The sequence below is a fragment of the Fopius arisanus genome, unplaced genomic scaffold (assembly GCF_000806365.1).
Source record: "Fopius arisanus strain USDA-PBARC FA_bdor unplaced genomic scaffold, ASM80636v1 scaffold00008, whole genome shotgun sequence".
Classification (NCBI taxonomy): domain Eukaryota; kingdom Metazoa; phylum Arthropoda; class Insecta; order Hymenoptera; family Braconidae; genus Fopius; species Fopius arisanus.
In genome coordinates this window covers 888,308-910,966 of record NW_011887747.1, presented here as the reverse complement: position 1 = coordinate 910,966, position 22,659 = coordinate 888,308, and the positions used below count along the sequence as shown (strand labels likewise).

The 22,659-nt window shown below is 41.4% G+C and overlaps 1 protein-coding gene across 5 annotated transcripts in view; it reads left to right on the top strand.

The window, feature by feature from the left end:
* The window catches only part of LOC105273925 (Zn finger homeodomain 2), a 142,231-nt gene that overhangs the window by 27,552 nt on the left and 92,020 nt on the right, over nt 1-22,659 (top strand). For 3 of the 5 annotated variants that reach the window (XM_011316661.1, XM_011316660.1, XM_011316655.1), the window contains exon 1: nt 10,544-10,974. The exons of the other annotated variants lie outside the window; for them this stretch is intronic. The gene's annotated coding sequence lies outside the window, so the exon portion shown is untranslated. Of the gene's footprint in view, nt 1-10,543; nt 10,975-22,659 lie in introns of those variants that run through there. 5 annotated transcript variants of the gene reach the window in all.

Genomic DNA, 22,659 nt, shown 5'->3' with positions numbered 1-22,659 from the left:
ACGCTATTACCCTCCTCATTTTTCCCTCATATCCACCAGTCCCACACCCGTTCAAATACTAAAGATGGATCCTCTTCTCATTCCGAATGTCTGTTAACCCTCGAGGATTCCTCCTATTTCTCCGAATTCACGCATTTTGCCGGCTGACGAGAGTCTCACAATGACGCACTTCCAATCGTACCATTGAAAAAAAAAACTCAAACCAATCGGAGAGAAAAATACTCGAGCACTCCTCTCACTTGATCGATTGCTTCCATTTTTCCCGTGATTTACCCTGATTTGTTAACGAACTCCATTAAAAATATTCCCCTCACTGAATTCTCGGTGCTATCCACCTTTCCATTAAACGCGCATAAAGGAAATTTTTATTTCTCAACGTGTTGTTGAACTTCTTACTATGATAAGCTTCACTAATTAATTCGTGAATCGAGAGGATGTCTACTTGAGTATTTCAAACGTTTTATCGATAAAAGAATCACCCGGGCGTTCTGTATAAATCACCGTTTTCCTTATTTATTTCCTGCATGGACAAGCCCATTTTTCCTAAAAAAAAAATAATGCGCTTCTGGTAGTTGAAACGGAGATAATGCGCAAATGAGGATAATGGAGGGAAGGGAAATTTTGTGGAAAAATCTGGGGCTAATTCTGGGTTTTCATGACAAAGGACCAGCAGTACCTGGCCGGTGCCTTTTGCCAAACCGTGAGAAACTGCGTTCTCTCCGAGGCCCCCCCCCCAAGATCACCAGATTTTCAAAATGAGACCTTGGGGAATTAAGAGGGGGTGCACTGATCCTTTTTCACTCTTTATTCTTCCGAAAAATATCCACTCGCGCATGCACTATTGATACGTTATTGGTCTGATCCTTGAATCGCGGCATTACCTGGAAGAAAAGAGAGAAGTATACGGTCATTAGACTGGTCGATGGCTCTCGGAAATCGTAAAGTTTTCTCAGTTCGGACAAAGGGCGAGGACTTGCCTCGACTCCAGGTGATCCCTCATCGTGACAACTATAAAAATTTTAACGTCCTGTCTCGCTGTGGAGAAAGATAAAAACAACTCGAGAGAGATGAAAGAGATGTCAGTTATTTGAGCGGGATTTACTCACCTCAAATTCGAGACTCGTCGCATTTTTTTCACAACCATTGTCCCCAGTTCTACACAATTTTTCGATTATTTTTTTTTTTATAAAAAACAGGGAATACGGGAGAATTGGAGCAATTAACTCGAAGACGCTCTCACACGAGGATCTTTCCAAAAATTGTCCCTCGGAGCATCAGCTGGTGTTGTCAGCTGCTCTGATTTTTCTTTTTTTTTCTTTTTTAATCTTTAGGCGTTGGTTTTGTCCTGGGGAGGGGGTGAACACCCAGAGATTAATTTATGCGAAGTGTCTGTGGAGAAGAGGCAGAGGATTCGGTGTCCAGGTGATGACCAGATTCCGATGGGGTGATTCCACCCCTTGTTGAATCGCGAGGGAGATCCCAAGGGCGTGTGAAAATACACTGTTGTACTATTGTCTTGAAATTTCACATAGAGTTTGTCCCCCGGTCAGTCATTTAACGACTCGACATTTACTGCATGAAGAAAAAATGGTTGTTGAATAAACTCTCTTCAATTTCATAAATTTAACAGAGTTGGGCAATAATTTTCACCGGAGGTGTTATAGTTATAGATTTTTTATGAGTGAAATCTGAGTTCTTACTACGTCTCTTGAAAAAATATTTACCCCATTTTTACGGTCACTTTTGGTCAAATTTTTTTCTCCGTGTGGTATAACCCCAGCGATTCTCCTGTAGTTGCACTTCCACGAATAATCCCAGCAGATAAAAGAGGAAGGAACTGAAGAGAATAAAAATTCTGTTGTAAAGAACCCGAGAATGGGAAAACTGGCCGGAAAAACTAAACAAAACGGGGCTGGGATTTCCAAAGGTAAACAGGCATTTTAGAAAATTCTTTATGCGTCGAGAGAGCTTGAAATGTCCTTGCAACAAAATCCCACGATCTCGTTTCTCGGATTTTATTCACTATTTCATGATTCTTCTCCTTTATTTTCCTTCTTTTCTTTCTCTCGCTCTGTCTCTCTCTCTCTCACTGTCTACTGTACTGTCAAATGCCTCAGCTGAAACGTCCAAAAAACCATGAGGGATAGATGACAATGGGTTGAAGCTGGAGTAGACAATGCACCCTGAAATTGTGACACCTCGGATCTCAATACCTGCTGCGCTGTTAATCTCAATTCTGATCTCCGTTGTCTTATTTACGCCAGTCTCTTCACCTAGGTTTCTCTTGTCGCTACACCTTTTTTTCCCCGTCGGGGTGTTCTTCACAAAGCCGGTATATCGTAATCGACCGTAAAAATGCCTGGGGTGCCCCCTCCCCTCCCTCCCCCCTCCCCCTCGCCGAATTCGTTAATCTCTTTTCTTCCTCCCTACATCTCAGAGAAATGAAGCTACTACAGGAGATGGTGGTTGCTTTCCCCGGATGCTCGTCGAGGAATCGGTGACAATAGGCCAACTATTGTCTCGTTCTCATCCCTTCTGATGGAATGAATCTCTTGAAATTGATCATTTCGATTTCTCATCGAATGACGGGAATATCCTGTATCATCACTGGGGGCATCGACTGTTTCCAATTTTACCGGGGGTATTTCAATTTTCGAGATTAAACTCGCTTTCTTCGAGCTTTTTCGTAATCAATCTTGAGAAATCAGAGGAGGGAATATTCTTTCTATTTGAGATCCTGCAATAAACTCGCTTGAAATATCTTGGGACATGGTGAGATAAATGATAAATTTAGTGAAGATTTTCAACTGTATTCAACTTATTTAATTGAAAATTTAGATGACAAAAATGATAATGATTAGTCCCAAGCGGTGCCGCGGGGTAAATTTTATGATAAATTTTAGTGTGTGTGGGACCATGGATGCGACACGTGGTTTCATTCATGGTCAGGGCATAGTACGTCGTGTAGAATGAGCGTGTGCCAGTAGCCGGGGAGGTACAGGGAGATGGATGTGTTGGGCCGGAGGAGTAGGTTGCAACCGAAGGAGGTGGCCGACGATGTACAGTAGCACGAGGGGGCGGTCAAGAGTGAAACACCGTAGTTGAAACCTGCAAGCGCCAACATCACCGCTCATGTCGTCAACCCAGATGTCTCCAGGTATTTCGCCATAAGCCCAGGAAAAATACCTCAATTTGAGGCAGAGAACTAATACCCGTCATACACCCAGACGACGGAACTACCCATTTTTTATCATCAGTCGTAGTGGATCGAACGATGTATACGAGAGGCGCCTGCCTCGAGGGAGAGGCCGTTTTTCTCCCATTGAAAAGAAGGAGCATGTTTATAGATCTCTTCGAATTAGAATAGCCCCTAAAACACGACTACTAGTGGTGACTACCCGGCAGATATCTAAAGTGAATTCGTAGGAGGAGTTACTAAAAGAAAGAAAAACCTAAAATAAAGGATTAAATCCCTCCAAAAAAAAAAACGATGAATCGATCTCAGATATTTCAACCAGCGAGAATCCCCGTGTGGATACAACCGTCGACCAGGAATTCCTTTCCCTCGCTAAAAATTCCTCGCCCAAAATAAATAAAAGAAAAAAAGCGACAACAACCAGAACGATCAACAAGAGTAAAAATCCAACAAAACAATTTTTTAAATCCAACTTTTAACTCCACCCAGTGGTAAGACAACGGGTAGAATTTTGAAACGATAAATACGACGGTTATAACTCAATATCGGGGTCAAGGAATGAGGCACGGACAGTGTTACCCGGAGGTAGAACGAGGGGGTGAGAGAGGGTGGTGAAAGGGAGAGTATAAAGTACTCTGGGGCAAAAATGTTGGAGGATCGACCCCGAGGGCACAAGCGAGGAACATTAAAAGGGAGAAGACATTAAGAACCCGCCACAGATCTTGTATAAGAATTCTGAAGAGAGAAGTCTCCGGAGTCTTGTGTTCATGTATGCTCGACGCGACGAAGGAGGTGCAGAGGGAAAACCGTACAAAATACTGGATATGCGACAGAGAGAGAGAGGGGTGGGGGTCATGCAGGGTGGTAGAGGTGGAGGTGGAGGAGGATGAGAAAGAAGAAAAAAATAAGAATTGAAAAAGTAGGGTGGAGGGAGGCCTCACGTATGAAGCAGGACCTCATAACTCCTTATAATGTCCTCTTCTGCGGATGCCTAGCATACACCCCTGGCTCTCTTATGCCCTCTTCTCTCGTGAGTAACACTGCGAACACACAGATAGCGGGAGAGAAAAGTTGGCCATTGCCTCCTTGTGTACCTTTGCCAGTGGTATACGCGCCATGAGGCCGAGAGTACACTCCTGGCATGGACTCTCAGGAATCTCAAAATGCCCTCATCCTCCTCACCCACCCCTCATTCCACCCGAGCACTGTATTCGATGGTTATAAGTACGTGTGCAAGCGGACTCCTATCCCTTTATATCCTTTTACCTCCCGTTGGTCTCACTCACCACACACACCCTCGTAACCCACCTCTCTGGACCCGGGCATAAGAGAGTTAATCTTGATATAATGGCCACGACTGTCGCGCGGTACCCGCGCAAGACAATAGTCCCTGAGATATATCGTTAGTTGCGCCCTTCCTAAACTCTCTTTTCCTTCCTCTTATAACCCCCCTTTCCACGGAACCCCACTTTACTCCCCCTTGTCCACCCTCTGGCATTGGGGACAGTGTCTCGCCGCCATTAGAAGGCGGGACTCTTTATTTCCCTCGCGGGGTGTCGGCACGCTGAACATCCGCACACCGCGAAAAATAACAAACTCAAACGAATTATAAACGGATTCCGAGTCACAAATCATATCGTTTTTTATTTCGGGTGGGACAGGCTTTTGTGGTTTATTTGTCGCGCAGAATGAGAACAAATTCGGGCCTATGGCATTTATCAATATAGGGAGTATATAGGCATTTTGGTGAGGAATAGTTCAGGTTGTCGGGTTGGAGAAAATTTCTCGTGAATGTAGTCTTTCCTCTGAGGGAAAAGATCAAATTTTTTTCTGACGGGACATGATGCAATTTATCCAGTAAATATTCCAAGCATTTTTTTTTCCGAGCCCTTAAAAATCATTCTGATCTTTGAACTTGCATTGCCGGCTAGATTTGTGTTATCATTCGGGTAGCATTGCTTTCCATGAACCTGCAGCATCTGGAGATTCTCACAATCCGTTACGGTAAATGCATACCACCCGTAGTCTGTACATACAGAAGCCGCGAGGGAATTTTTCTCTGGTAAAGCGGAAGAAAAAAAAAATCCCTACCTATTTTCCACCCCGACAATCCAACCACCTGATCGCCTTAAAATCTCAAAGTTACGGTGATAAACGCTTAATGACGAAACGAGGTATTGAATTCCCGTTGAATTCGGCAACGACTTCCTTCTTTATACCTTTTCTCATTTTCATTTGAATTCATTCATTTGAATTGAATAAATTGCTTCATCGAAATTAATAACCACTTATTTAGAGGGAATAGATTATTGTCATTGAACCAACTAAACAAGCCTATTCATGAGTAATAACGACTTGCTTGAAATGAAAAAGAAGTTTAAATGGAGGTCTCTATTTCATTCGAATCGTGTATTTTTCTGGGTGTAACAAGCATCGTCCTTTTTACAATTTTTCTCTTCTCACTTCTCGGAGCAGACGTAATTCCCCTTCCACCCACAGAATCATAATCTGATCTCGTATTAAGGATCGAGTCTGTGCCCTTCCCTCCCTTGAGGTACCACCATTTTTATGCAGATTAGGGTGAGGAGTACTGGAGTGCCCGCAGGCGGGAAGCTGCACCGTAAACGCTTTATAATCTCCGTAAGTTGGTTCCGTTCGGTAAGCAGCTGGTACACCAAACCCATTGGTCTCAATATATATTGGTAATCGGTGAATGCATCGAAATCGATCAGTGAATTACTAGTTTTTTGTGGCACCACTTAATGCACGGTGATATATCTCGGCGTTGCCAGTAGCAATAGACTTTTATGTTTTTCTCTCATGCGGGACGAAACGAGATTTCAGGATGTCTCATCTCCTTATCTCCTTAAAGTATCAACCAATTGTTCTCCCATTTTTTCCCCGCTCTTTGTCGAACATTTTGAGATATTCTATTCTGAATTATGGCAAAATACGAGGGATTTATGGGGACATTAATTGCAGGTGAGAGAAATTTAGAAATTTAAGAGAAATTCGTTGGAATTTATACCTGTGGTAATTTAGGTGTTTATGGGCGAAAATCAATGATTTCAATAACTTTCAATTGATTATTTATCACAATCGATTGTATTCATGTATAGAATTTTCATCTTTCTGCTATTCAGATATGTAGAATCTCGTAAAATGTTCTATCGTCTCCAGATCGTCTCGAAGATCGATAAATCGATCGATCAATTAATGACACTATTAATTTCTATATATTTCAAAATATTCCTCCCAATCAATTAGCGGTTTAACACCGAATACTGTGAGGAAGACTTTGAGTACTTTTGTGTTAAAGTGGAGGAGTTGGGAAGAGCGTGTGGAAAATCAAGCAATCTATAAATTGAATGCTATATCCGAGTTCGAAGGGCAGGGATAATATCTTGGACTCGTGTGTTGGTGTTATTGGCCCCTGCCCCCCCTCCCCCTCTTTCCATACGTGTAAACACATTTGTGGGGATGAAGTTGGTTGAGGGGATGGTCGGGTAGTATGTGTCGTGGTACTGGTTATAACGTTTTACTTGGCGGAACGAAGTTGCGGAGACACTACCCCATTCCGACGTTATCTCCAAGGGGTAGTTGGGGTTGGCCATTAATTCATGTGGCCCTTGATTGCCATCCCCATCGTGCTGTACCACCGGACTACTCCGCACTTTTATAATTAATTTCTAACCCGAGGTCAGTCTATTATTCTTCCAGCCCCGGTGAAACCTTCATCGAACTAAAACGTGCGGGTCTGAATTTTTTATAAATTTTTTTCACTCTACTTTCATCTGAGGGCTGGGTGGAGCTGGAATAAAACATATCAGCTAATATGGTTACACATCACATGAGAGAGTCTATTCGGTGGGTGAGAGGTTTGAGACAAAAAAGAAAAGTGAATTGTACACAAAAGCCAGCGCCGCGGGTGCAGGACCAACGTGGTAATCTTGGAGTTGAATTTATTATTATTATGATTTTTTTTTTCTTTTTGAATTTCTCGCAAACTCGACTCTCCAACACTAGGTTAAGTGCCATTATGTCGTCCATACTGAGTTAGACTTGGACCTATGGGTGGTTGTAATAAAGCCCCTGTGGCCGATGGTGGGCAGACTCTGGGTCATTGTCATGCAAATGTGTCTAATCGCCTGAACCAGTCAACCATATGTCCGTTGGGCCGACGTTGCAAATGCATACGAGATACCAAGTTGGGAGAAATGAGGCGGATAAGGTCGACCCCCGAAGTATCGGGATCGATAATCGATCGGGATGACGAGACTCTAGTTAATTATGGTGATAAGCATGTACAATAATTCGGGGCAATATTAGGGGAAGACTCTACTGGCTTTTAACGTACGCAATTATGTTATTCAAACAACACAAGACAAAAATTATTTCGACATACTAAAAGTTTGATCTTGACTGTTTTGAATTATGAGATTAGTCATTTGAGACCTGGTAGTTTTAATTTGAAAATTCGGGAAATAGAAATTTGAGTTCTTAAAGTCGTGAATTGAGACGCTGGAAAGTGTTTTAAGTGCTTTAAGTTTTTCGGAGTTCAATTTAAAATTTTTATTAATTTCGAGTTTCTACCTTGGCCAGTAATTGGTCATCAAATTCTCCACAATCCAGTCATCAACTTGAGTTAATGATGATGTGGTAAAAAAAAAAAATTCACAGTATAGCTTACATCGGCTGTTGTTCGTGCGACACGTAATTCCGTCTCGGATTTGAGTTTTGTTTGTCACAGGCTAGTATGTAACCCATTACCCGCATTATTCTGTAGTAATGACCATCGCGGACACGCTTAGTTAACCATTATGTTATTTTGAATGGATCAGCTCATGATATGTTGGCGCTCAATCGCCTGATCGATGGATGTTCTGGCATCTTATATATGTTCATTATCTTTTTTTTTTTAAACCTTAAACATCTTCAGATGAAGTCTCTCGTTCATTATATTTATTTTCAACTCTTCCAGACCATCAAATTCAGTTTGATTGAATAGGGCAATTGATTTGCATCGAAACCGATCGAGAATCCCGGAATAATAATTTTACAGCCTTCAACTAACGACTCTCGGGTGAAACGACGGTCCAAATTATTTTGATAACCACTTTGAAGTGTCTCGGATCGATATAAAAAGATGAAAAACGAGGATTTGTTGTTATAAAATCACCGAGTCTCGAGTACATTTTAACTAGACGTGGCAGTTGGTGCGCGAGATAATCCAGGGACCAAAAACTCTAGACGCATTATATTTAGACTCGATTATTTATGATTACGATTATTTCGGTCGGCTTTTCGAGGCGGTTTATTGAATGTTTAGCATGTGCTCCGTGCACGCTAATTCTGAAACGCTTCACTCATATAACTTGACTCGTGCGATCTCTTGTTGGGGGATTTTACTAGTGCTGGCGGAAGCCGGTACACTAATAATTTCTTATTAATCTCTCGAACTTTATAACAATATACAACACACTGACGAGACACTCGCGATTATTTTTGGAGGTGTAATACAGGTTAACGATTTATTCTGCGGAAACCACCCGCACACACGTGACAATCAAAGTCATCTGGCGGTACAAATCCATTCAATTATATCGGTAATTTCGCACAATCGCGTGAAAGGTGTACACTTCAGGCGTTTTTCCAATTAGTAGGCGAACAATCGACTGATACTCATCAAAACCAATCCCATTCTCATTTCTGATTTCCATGTTATAATTTGTTTTTCGCGTAATTTGAGTCTATTGCACGCCAAAGGGAGAAACATTAAAAAACAATTATTGACACCTCAAAAAACGTCTATTTTGCAGGCCTTTGCAATCACCACAATTCTGAGTGACAAATCTAAAACTGCCTTAATACCCATAATAGAACTCAAACCCCTGGAAATTTTCACGTGTATTCTGTTTACAAAAAGGGAGTCTCCCGAAATTCTTGCAGTCACCTAAAAGAAAAAAAATAAACATTGTCTCTCTGCTGGTGTCCATCGTCGATTCATGACGTCATTCATTTAACGAGGACTCGAAAGTCGCAAGGAAATCAGTCTACCATGTGACAATCTTAAAAACTTGAAAAAAGTCCGTATAAAGTTCAAGTAGGGGACCGAGTGAAGATACATGAGAACACACAGAGGCGACAGGCAAATCGCAAACAACAATATCCCGTTGAATCATAAGGATACAAATAAGAAATGATGCAATGAAATTCACGCATTTTTACTAGTACAACATTGACGTCATGACAATTAATTATTAAATTATAATAAACACACGAAGGCAGAATTTATAAACGCGCATTATGAATTTTCGCGTCTATCACCCTCAAAAATATAGTCCATCATTTTTTAAAAATCGAACACAGTATTTTCCACGGTATCGGATATATACTTATATCAATAATTGCTGATTAAATAATAAAAATGTGAAAAATCGGCTGATCGATTGTCTGGGAAAGAAATAATTGCTTTTCGAAAATATTACAATCCAAATTTTTTTATTTTCGTCTTAGAGCGAGAGGCCGTAGGGACGTCAGGATGACGGGGAGATACGGGGGGGATATGGCAGTGTCGCGTCGACGGGTGGGGGCGTTGGGGGGGAGTTTGTAATCCAGAGAAAGAGAGAGAGAGAGAGAGAGAGAAAAGACGCGAGTGGGTGAGCGAGAAGGGGAGTGAGGTAGTACCGTGTTGGACGCTGGACGAGGCGCACGCTCCCTGTGAAACTGCACCGCGCGGTTTTTTAACGCGCTCTATTTATTTCACAGTTTATTATTTTAATATAAATGCACAACCAAGTGAATATTTGAGTTAAAAATTCCTTGCTATCGGTTTGTGCCTCGCGAAGGTTGGATCGATTGAATTAATCGGTTAGATTGATCGGTCGAATTGATCGATTGAATTGATCTGTTGGATTGGTCGGTGGGATTGAGGTGAAAATGGCGATGACAGTGTGAATACATATCCGCGGGGTTGTGGATGCGTCGCGACCACGCGGTTTTTCCTCCGGACCTGTCCCGGGAATTTATCGTAGGTCGGGATTTTTTTTTTCCCTCTTAAAACATTGTGTTTTGAAAATAAAGCGGTGGAATACGAAGCGAGCCGATCACCACCGAGGGGGGCCGAGTGGGAATCCGGCTCTGTGATTGGCCGGGACAGGAGGAAGTAGTTACAGACGGTGGCCCACGGACCATCTCGCCACGTGTAGCGATCCATCCATACAAAAGTCAGGTGAGATCGATTGTATATCGTGGTCAAACGGAGTTAATTATTGTTAAATACCGCACGGATTTATCACCGAGATTTGTGACTTTGTGAAATGGAAAATAGTTGATATTGCCAGTTCTACGTGCCCACTGTTATGGGGGTTTATTTCGGCAATTTCCAAGTGCTTTTGCCCGTGTCTCGACCGCTTTTTGTGACGTTAATTCTGGCAATGGCGACAGGATTAATCAGCTTTTAAAATTTGATTTTATCGAGTTGAGAATTAAATCTGGATCGAAAGAAACGGTGAGAAGTGAGTCGACAGCAAAAAGTGTTTACATTTTCTTTGGTGTTCATCGAAAAAAAAAGACATCAAAACAAAACGCCGGGACATACCGAAATGCAAAGTTTAACTGATACCAGTTAGTGACCGCGTGTTTTTAGTGCACAGTAATTTGTTTTAGTGAGACAAACTCATAAAAAACGACGGGATAACAACGGAGTATTGAAGAAATCCGAAACTTGGCGAATCGTCAACGGGTGAATTTAAAAAGAACCCAATGGATCGCTCTCGGTATGTAGACGTCTTTTTTTTTATTCAAGCCACTCGAAATAAACAATCATGATGTCACTATCGAAAATTCCACATCTGAGCCACAATAATAGAACTCATATTCTCGGCCACTGGGCATTTAAAAAAAAATCCGCTAACTCCCCCAGGATTTTTAATCACGATCGAATATACCGAGATAAGAAATGGCGCGCGCGTTCTTTCGCGGCAAACTCGGTGCCGATTTCTCTTGAAATTACGAGGCATCTCAATGCGGGCCGATAAGAGAGCCCCCCGAGATTGTAGAGTGAGAAAATACGGGGGAAAAAAACTCAACCAAACTGAGAAAATAAATAGAAGAAAAAAGAAAAAGTGTTGCTCATCTGGCAGGCGAAATGTGCTGAGGAGAAGAAAGCAATTCCAAGGATGGTAACGAACTCGCCCCGAGACTTGAATTTTTTTTTTCTCTCTCTCCCCCATCCTCACCTTCACTGCATTTTTTTCTACAACCTGCCACCCCCTTGAGGGGCCCACCACAAGACCGTGTAAATGATTTTATTGCTGGGATCGTTATAAACCTGACGAATATAACGACGATATTTAACGACTAGACTATCGCCGGAGCTCTCTTCTCGCATTACCCCTACAGTGAATCGAGTGATTTACGTGTGAATGCAAGGGGTAGAGAGAGGGAAATGGTATGGGCATGCAAGTCCGCCTCACACGTTGTCTGACCAACTAGTCTTATATGGCGCCTTTGGTTATTGTACTGTAATGTCAGGGAATAATAACAGCACATTGATTTTCTCGTCCCACCCAACAAACACTTCCTCGATGTTTGGCAATTTTTCATCTTCCTTATCGGTGATTTTTCTTTGTCATGCTATTTATATGAAAGAACGAATTCATCCAATCAAATTCAGCACTCATTAATTCTCCGACTGATTGATAATGCAATAGTTATTTTTATTTGTAACAAGTTGTCCACTGGGAACTAACCAGCGCCACTACTGGTTTCTCCTGACATTAACCTTCCCGATGATTCAATGATGCAAACATCCAGTACCAACGCGGTGATTCCACTGTTATCCATAATGCCGTAATTGTCCGGTAATTAACACCACGTTGGGTACACGGAATCTGCCGTCACCTCATCGAGATGGTTATCGGGTTCGCATGGACAGTAGCAATAAACCATCGGACAATTCACATTTTAGATTTTTGTCTGGTGCATTAAAACGTCGATAAAAATAATTTTCCATCCTCCAAATCTGATAAATGCCAGTGCGCACGAGGGAGCGTAATGAGACATTGCAACGGATAAATTTATGCCCCACGGAGTAATGAATTTCTTGACATTTACCGTTGAAAAATGCCAATGAGAAAGAAAAATTGATTGAACAACAACAATAGCCGTTGGGTGAAAATGATTCTTTGAAAACTCATCGTACAACGTAAAAACCCTCGCGTGAAGTACCTATCAGTATTCCAATCAAGGGTGTTGAATAATTACTTGTCGTGCAAAGAGTCACGGTAAAAGCATTCGAATAAATATAAAAGAGGGCGAAAAAGACTGGGGGAAAACGCGTCATTAGTTGTTGCAGCGTAATTTTTTGCTTACGATCTAACACTTTGTGATGGCAAGTGACTAATCAGTCGAGACCCGGAATAATAATTGACCGTTCAAGCTGTTACACTATAGTTTAAGTCCACTACTTCCCTCTCTCTCCTTTCACAATTATGCACCCAGGGACCGGTAATTAACGCTATTACCCTTGGGATGTTACCGAGGGCCGATGATCGCTGTTGATACTCATTGCACTCCATACTGATCAATTATATGAGGGGAGGGGAGGGGGGGGGGGGTCATTAAAAAGATACAAAACCAGAATTGAAATGAGAGATGGGGAGGGGTAAATGCGAAAGAAAAATGGGTGTGGTGATAAGAATTTCTGGTTTTCATTTCGCTGTGGATTAATTACAAGATATTAATTGATGGTGGTTGTAATGGGCGAGTGAGAAAGTTAGTGGTTAACATCGGTCAGTTGTAATTCCGAGAAATGATCGGGCGTGATGTCGATTGGATAGCTATTATTAGGACTATTATTTAACGTCGTAAAACTTTACGAGTCCTTATCACCCGGCAACAAGATATTTACGCTGAGGTAAATTGAGTCGCGTGGAAATGATAATTAATCTGGGGTGAAATTATTGATAATTACTTGCTGAGATATGGGTGTGATGAAAATGTTGACAGAGGGTGTATGCAAATATGAGGACTGAGACCGTAAAATACTAGATTGAGTCGATGGTGGAAAGAACCAGTTAGACGAATAAATCGAAATTTTTCTACAGAGAGCATTGATTCGAACACTTGTTCAGCTCGAAATTAAATAATTAATTGCCCGGAGGGGGGAGGGGGGTGGAACATTTATTAATCGGCACCGTGTGGCTCGAGCACTAATTACAATTTATAATTAAGAGGGGTCTCAACTTCCTCTCAGGGCGTGAATCGTCTCGGTGCTCTTGCTGACGCTCCAGTCGCTCGTCCTTGCAATTAATATGATTAATCGTTCTGTGAGATATCGAGTGAAACTCGTGCACGTGATCCACATTTTTTGGAGGTGGGGTTTTAACTTATTTGTCCAATCGACTTGACTTTCTAAGCCATCCAGTTCATCGGACCCAATAATCCCATTTACCCATTTACCAAAATCGAATAGCCTATTTATTTTTTATGATTGACGTAAATATTCAAACAATCTGATTTAAATAAGAGTGTCATCAGCCAAGTGAAGATGGCATTTGTGATCGGACGAAAGTCAAATTCCCACTGTAGTTCCTCTGTAATAACCTCTAAGAAGTGAGTAATCAATGTGAACAAAAATAAACACAAGAAAATAACAAATGGAGAGATGTCATCTTCCATTAATGATCGCGTTTGCTTTGAAAAAAGTTGGCGGGTTCCGGGGGTATGTGACAGGGGCCATTAGACGAACAGACCGACGTGGAGTGCCGAAAAAACCACGATCGAGTGGCCGAAGCTTAATAATTTATGGCGTCGACATGCACAGAAAGGGGGTGGATCCTGTCAATTTTGGGTCATTTCCAACCCCCGAGGGGGATTTCCACACCACTGACTCCCCAAAAATACCGGAAAAATGACAGTCTTTAAGAAATTAAAGTGTCGTGAAAATAACGAACCGACGGAAATTGGAGTTGTGACATTTTCCCTCAAATAGGGGGTTGTGTTGGGCAATCGAACAATAAATCATTCGGGAGTGGTCGCATAACTGGGTGAATATAAAATCCCTGAAGGAAATATTAATGTGTAAATGGAAGAACTTACTCCATAGAAAGAGCAGACGAGTCTTCATCGGGAATTAATAAGAAATCCCTTTTAGCGATACAGTTCACATTGACCTAAAAAAAAACAAACCAACAGAGGGGCAATATCCACGTAGTCATAGAAATGTGCTTCACATTACCCCCTGAGTAAACATGTAATATATATTTACCTTGGGAAGCTCGCACATGAGAATCGCGGATGAGCCAACGATCGTTTGCCAAAGAGTGGGAGCTGAAAATAGGAGTGAGAGACGAGTGTGGGAGGACTGAGGAATCGTGAGAGAGGGAGAAGAGGGGAGAAGTGGAAACGGGTTGATTGTATTTTTCCGAATCAATATCATTAATGTAATACAGCGAGGGTGCCTGATGAGGACGCGATTACGACCGGGCAGAAAAATTCCAGAGTGAGCTCTTCTAATCGTGGCATCTCGTATATTAATAATATACCCCAGCAATATTCGCTCCTATATCTTCCTTCGTTTTCGATTCTTTTTTTCTCTCATTTTCTCGTATTTATGGTTTATTGCGTTTTATTGTCTGTTAGTATTTTCTGCTTTGTTTTTACCCCCGGGATGACATTACCATCGCGTTATTGTGGGTATATATCTCATTGTTGTAATTTAATCGAGTGATCGTATGCAGAGACATCGTATTTGTTTCGAATTTTGTTTACATCGTTTCGGAGAACATACGAAAGTTGCTGTGATTGTGGGGATTTTTTTGGCGCCAAATTTGGGTATGGTTGCGGTGCATTTCGATAATTTTTGCGATTTCTCCATTGACTGGACGAGAGCATGTTACTGGTGAGAACGGTATGTCTTAGTAATTTCATGGAGCGAATATTGAATGGCCAAAACGAGGTTTTAAATAGCTGCACTGCGTCGGAATGCTTCGTAGGCATATAGACGTGCGACACATCGCAATTGTTAGATCTAATCGCGAGATTAGGGTTCAGGGATACGGCTATAGGTATCTCACGTTTTGAATGGTCGGAGCGTTTCCCCTGGCTTCCTGAGAAGTGTGACGATGATATTAATTAACGACGATGTGATTCGATCGGTCGGAAGAGTTCTGTACGGAACGACCGGCGTATTAATATACTCCGCGAATAATCGTGGTCAGCCGTCGACGATTTTCTCGGTGTATTCATGTTTTTTTACGTTAGAATATATTTTACACATTTTTAAAAAAACCTTTTTCTTTTCAATGAACGAAAATGCGTGAATCGGTATCTCAAATGAGTCTGACATGAGGGCGTCCCCCGTTCCAATAAAAAATAACTCGATCCAAATTGTTCCACCTTATCCCTCCATTACTTGTGACGGCAGTTAATTAGAAGCCCTATACATGTCTTGACCTTTCTCCCTGAAATTTCCTTTCTAGTTCTCTCCAGTGATATTAGAAAGTACGGGGATAAGGGGGTAGGGGGGTGGTAATCACGAAACGGTCTGGCTGAAAGGGTTTATGTGTGTGGCACAGGGGTAAAAGAGTGTCGCGGTAATATCAGCTACGTGCTACAAGTCCGTCGCTTATTAAAAACATGATGCCTGTGGTGGACGGTTCACGTACACACAACCACCAGTGGACCGCCCCCCCTCTATTCCCCCCTTTCTAGGGCTTATTACGTACATCCTTCTCTTTCTTTTCCAACGACACAAGACCCTCGGGGGGGATTATTGAATTTCGAAATTTTATATTACGCACCTTAGGCCTTTTTTTTTCCACAGCCCCTGTAATTGCATTAAAGTCTCCCCCTTTTCAAATGTCTGCTTGAGAGAGAGAGGAAAAAAGAAGTAGAGGCGAAAGATAAAAAACAATTTCGAAGACACGTCTTTGTATTGGTGAATGTACTGGAGCGACTCATCATCCAACGATCTGTGGGGGTTGGTGAGGTGGCGGTGGCGAAGGGGGTGGGGGAGTTAGAGTTAACGAGACGTCATAAGGCTGCATAATTGCGTCACAGACGGGATAATGGAGTAATCGCATGAGACGCGCTGTAAGGTGGATTATTTTGGAGATAGCTGAGTGACTTCCATTCGAGAAGGAGAATAAAAGGGAATGAATGGGATGGGGGATGGTGGGTGGTCAAGGAGTAGTTGATAAACCCAACCGTTGCCTAATTGGGTGGCCAGTGACACGGTGTCTTCGGTTTAGTCCGTGATAGATATTTTCACCCTCGCAGGGGGGAACCACCGGGGGTGTTGTGGGGCATCGTGGAGGCCAGTAGACCACCCCCGTTTGTGTATAAGCTTGTTACAGGGTGAGGGAACCCCAGACTGGACATGTGTCCCTGGGCAAGCACGCGGAAAAGCACACAAGCCACCCTTAGACTCTTTTCCCTTTTTTTTTCATCTAACTGCGGATCCGGAACTGTTTCTAATAGCTTTTACTCGGGTGTTTTCCGAGTTGATCAGCGAGAGATGGCAACCTTCCAATAGCATTATTATTTAAGATGAACAATTTTTATTTCAATCTTTTATTAGATATTCATGTTAAAATTATTCTGTTAGATTGTGGAGGAAAACAGATATAATTAGTATTTAATTGAAAACTAAAGCTGACGACAGAGATGCCGAGATTTTTCAATAAAACAATTGAATAAAATGGTAACCCCTGGGGGCCGTCATGTATTGGACAAATAGTGGCTGTGAAAAGTTGAGGAAACCCGTAGAAAGAAAAAAAAAAAGATGAAATACAAAGTCTGGCTCTGAGTTAGTAGTAGAGGTATACCGAGCAAGACGGCCAATTACTTTGCGGTGGTCACACGTTCACTAGAGGTACTCGGTATCCACACAGAGGGATGAATTGAGAAAGGGTTTTCTTTTCAGTACAAGTGGGTGGTATGTTATGTACATCATGAGTTAAAAATAAAAAATCGTGGAAGGTGAAAGGGGAGATGGTATAGGCTGAAATGCGCGGGAGAGAAGGTAATTCCTCGGTTGTGTTATGAATACATTATATTGCCAACAACTCGGAGGGATGCTGGCGCATGCGCATTTGTGAGGGTCAGAAAATTCACCCGTCCCTCCATTCCACCCCCGGTGTCAGTCCCATATCCATTTTCTCCATTGCTGTGTAGTCGCCCGCTAATTATACGTACGCTAACCAATCTCCCCTCTCTACTGTTGAGGGCGTCTCTCATTTTACATTCGCTCTGTCTTCTTGACAGGGCGAGAGGGTTGCTCCAGACTCACTTATCGGGGAGGAGCTCTCTTGTATATTCAACCCCTCTTCTCATCTCCCGTCCTCTCTGTTTTGCTTAATTACTACGGAGGCGTTAACTAACTTTCACATCCCCACCACTTGCTGTGCTGGTCCATTTTAACAACCCTTTCGCGCTGATGAGGGAGACAAAACGGCTGATGCCATTGGCTGGCCAATCACGTTTGTCCTCTACCCGGGAATCTAGTAATCTTATTAAAAATTTTCCCTCAACTTCCTCCGTGGCTTTCTGCTAAGTTGCACATAAATTTACATATTTCTTAAGGAGCGTACCTCCGACGCTGGTTAACGAATTACGAAGGGTTTTCTCTCCTAAGCTTGATTTATTAGCTCAAATATGTCGTGAGGAGAATGTTTCACTCGGGCTTTGAGAAAAATGGAAAATTGTTTTTTGTTTTCGGAAAAAAAAACTGTGCATCTGCAATTTTCAAGACCCACTGAATTTTTCAACTGCTATAAAAAAAATTTACAGTTAATGTAAAACATTTAATAAATTATTATTTATTCAAATTATGTGAATTGTGAGAATGAAACGGAGCATGGGACTCCGAAATAGCAGTTCTTTTCTGTTGAAAAAGTGTATCGAAGTTGAGGATAAACGAAGATTTTGAGTTGAGAAACCGCGAAAAGTCCCGCGGACTGAGAGGAGGGCGAGAGGGCGGAAGGTGATTAGGGGGGATGAGGGAGGTGAAGAGCAAGGATTGTAGCTCTGGCGCGCAGGCCCTATGCAAAATAGCTGAGAGGTGGGGGATGAAGTTTCAACTGGTATATACGTGATAAGGATAGTGTAGGATATAAGGCGGCACACTGAGAGGGCTGGAGGATGAAGTGGTGAAAGGGGTTGGGGGATGGTGGAGGGTTGTAGGAGGCCGGAGCGGTACGAGGAGGCAAACAACCCCTTAGTTCTGGTGTAGCGGCCGCAGACGCCCCCACCACGGGTTAACATTTTCACGAGGCTTTTCCATACGATGAAAATCCAACATCGTGGGTATAAAAGTACCGATGTGAGCGCCATCCGTGTTGGATTTTTTCCTTCTTATTTACGCGTATAACCCCGCCACTTCAAACCGTTCATCCACTATTTAATCCGTATGACGTGTACTCGAGCATTATCAAAATTACCTTTACATGGTGGTGTAAATTTTCATCAAGAGCTCGAAGACAATATTGTCATTGATCTTACAGGACAATTTGTGAAATGGGGTCTACTCCCGCGGCCAACATTATTCGTCGTGTCTTTGGGAATGGATACAGTGAGGAGGTACTCAGATCCGCGTGTTTGCGCACGTGTTCACTACACCATACATTTTCATTGAGATATTTTTATTTTTCATATCGGACGAGCAGTTTCTAAATTCATGAAAAATTTCGGAAATGAGGAGGAAGGGAGGCTATTACTTTTCTTGAATGCGTACAGAGGGAGGAGAAAATAATAGAGAAATATCGAGAATTTCTTGGGGCTTGTGGAAAGAAGTTAGTCAATTCAAGAACATTTTTTGGAATTGAAAAATATTCTGAAACGAAAATTTTCTCTTTTTACAATCAACAGAATTTTTCTCCACTTGCAAAATTGAAGAAAGACATTGAAAAAATATCGACTATTTATTGGGATTCTGTGACATGAAATTTGTGATGAAAAAAATGTTCCACTGTGCCATCGATAAATGTTTAACGACTTCATTACAGCGCTAATCACCCTGTGCGTTATTTGAGGAGAATATTTTATTTATGAGCATAATAATTTCCTCGGCATTAAGTGGGAGAAAAGCCACAGCTCCAGGTATTCGTTGGATTTTTTTTCATTCATCGATGTGCATGAGATACCGTTGGCCGTTCGACATGAAGTCATTAGAGATATATAAACGAGAGTGCGAATGAAACGATGAAATGGCAAAAATAAAAAGGCAATCGCTTGAAACCTCGTAATTAACGATGTGTCGCTGTAGGATTTAATTATACTTGTTTGCGAATTAATGTGTGCATTGGTATCTCGATAGATTGCCAACACGATCGGCTTGATTAATATCAACACGATAATTGACTTTTTTTAATCACTGATTTTGAATAAGTCCCTAATGGGTATTTACCGGTGGGTGGGGGACAATAAATAATAAATATTCGTCCCAATGGAATAGCAATGAGGAATTGAATATACAACGCGAAATGACGAGTTGACGATTACGAGTAATTTAATATCACATGATGGGAAGAGATTGGAATGGAGAAAAAAAAAATTAAGAATTCTCGGATTAATTAATCGCTCGCCTGTGAATGTGTTTTGCGGGTGACGTGGGTTACGTCATTGCAAATGATTATTTGCGCACGAGTGAGCTTACACATACTGAACACTCACCATTAATTAGTTATTAACGATTCGCAATTACGAATGCAAATTCCACGTGGATAATTCCACTCGCACTCGGTTTAAATACCACTGATCAAGTTTCACAATAATTCCACTTTAGGACCGTCAGCTTCAAAAACAAGAGATTTATTCCACAATATTCGTCATTTTTTGGCACCAATTGGATTTATTTACGGAATTACACTGCTGGATCAATAAATTTCTCGCTTTGATTAACATCTGAAATTTAATATCTGTATTCCTATGTGAATTGATTGGCGTCGTAAATATCCCTAACACAATTTTTTCTACTGATCAGTAAAATTAATAACTCGACAAAAAAATATGGTAATTAATTAATTTATCGGCAAATCATAGTCTCATTAATCTCATTAACGATTTTATATTGAAAAAAAATGATATCAATTTTCATTGCATTTCTTCTGACAGAGTGAAAATAAATTCAACTATTACGTTTGAAAAGAAATAAATAAAAAATCATCAACCTCTTCTATCGAGTGGAATAAAAGCCGCCAAAATGTCCCTACAAAAATTCGTCATTATTTGCAAAGTACTGGATAATCAATCAATAATCTGGTCGATTGGCCGTTGGTTTGAAGTAGCCCAGGGGTTATTTTGATGAGACCGTCAATAATCTAGGAGATATAAGTAGGACGCGACAATACTAACACCGAGTCATTTGTTTCTGCTCATTAATTCGAGGAGAGGTATCTAGACTCTGACGCATATCCCTAGGAATACGGTAGAGTGTGTTGTCGCCCACGCGATATACGAACTGAAAGCAAAAAAAAAGAAGAGAAAAATGAGGGAAGAGAGAGGAATCGGTGTCTTTCGGGTTCTAGTGCAGTGTGGCAGGCCCATGAGATAAAAATAAACCATCGGGGTAACAGAATATTGGAGAAAGGTGTGAATCCACACGTACCTATCGACAAATTCCAGAATATTAATCCAATTGACTCGGACATTGCAGTCGAGAGGCCAATGATTGAGATCGCAATCGTTTATAACAATGTTTCTGGATTACATTACTTTGTCTCACCCGGACAATAGAACTCTCTGGTAATTGTCGACGCGTGTAATTACCCGTGATTGGATCTCGAGGCTTGCCACGACTAGTATGGGGGCACCCGTTTGCTGTACTTGCACTGTGACCAGTTGAATAGTGAATGCAGTTGCAGTGTATTGTGATCATACCATGGGATAAAAATAAACATTTGTCGTGCCAGTGGATGCGATAAAGAGCCATTATTCTTAGTTATCTCTGGAATGATTTGGCCCTGTGAAAATTCACCAGCTAGATTCACACTTATTTTTTCACTTTTGCCATGCTGCCACCATTTTTCGTTACTGTAATCAATTCATCCAGTTTTCTTTGCCTGTTCCTTAATTCACTGAGATTTATTGAGTGGTTTGAGGTGATTCAGGAACAAATTTGCCTTTACGTGAAATCAATGGGTGATTTGACAGTATTAAAAGAAACGGCAGATAGTTGGAATAATTGACTTCACGAAAAGACGATGAATATTTTTCCAGAAAAATAATGCCAGTTATTTCTCACAATATACTCACATAAATTCATATCTCTCATTTTTCATTCACCAATGTATTTTTTCGACTGTTGAATTTCTTGTCGCGCTGGCACTTAACTTTAATTTATTCCTATTAATAATTTCACCTTTATTATTTTCGTTTCTTACGATTAATTTTTTTTTCTCTCCCACTCTCTCTACTTAACGACACACTTGTGTGTCTCATTCATTCTCTTCGTTCACCTACGAGTTTCTCGGTATAATACCCACAGTTATCGGATTATCGGTTGGAATTCCAGAATTAAAATTTATGAGATACGCTGGTGGTGATAAAAATGTGCCCGGTGGCTAATTGATTTGCCTGCGTTGACGGAGGTCTACGCACGTATTGGGTATCCGTTGGGATTTTTTTTTCCCTTTCTTTTTCATTTTATCCAACGGAAAGCATCGATGCATAATACGAGTGGAAGAGGCGAGAGAAAGAGGCGGGTAACGAGGAATAAAATGGGAGGGAGACATCCGTTGGTTATTACGGGCAAAACCGCGGGTGGACAAGAGCAAGTGTGACTGCGTGGTCACAGGCTTTGCTGTAGGTCCCACCAACCACTGTATTATCCTATGTACCGAGGGGATACAGCTCCTCTCACTCCTCTCGGTTATAACGGTTGTAAAAAATGATTCTCGCACCCAAAGACATGTAAATTTATGAAGATCCCAGTCAACGGGGGACCCAACCAGTCCCCAACCCGCCACCACGCACATGCATTGTGATGCCATTAATTTATACATCTCTAATTGCACCATGAAATAAATAAGATAAAGCTTTAATTTTTAGCCTTTTCCGTGAGTTATTTATGGGAATTATTTTTTCATCGAGAAGAACTAAACGTTTTAGAAATATCCAATTTCCTATTTCATGATTCACGGATTTTCCGTTGATAAATGTAGAGGTGTTTTTTTTTTCTTCTTAAATTTTACAATAGTTGGATATTTTTTTAATGAACTCTGATAAATTTTTTCTTCAACTCTATCCCGTAATGCTGGAAAATGGATGAATTCATAGTGATATCGAGACTCGTATGCAATCCACTTCTTCGCGCTTCGACAAAGTTCAAAGATCGATCCCCGACGTTGAACTATTCCCGTAGGCGTGGCATTCCATGCCCAATGCCTACCTCCACCCATACGTGTACACATATATTTGTATATACTGAAAAATGAATGCGAGAAAAAAAAAATGTATGC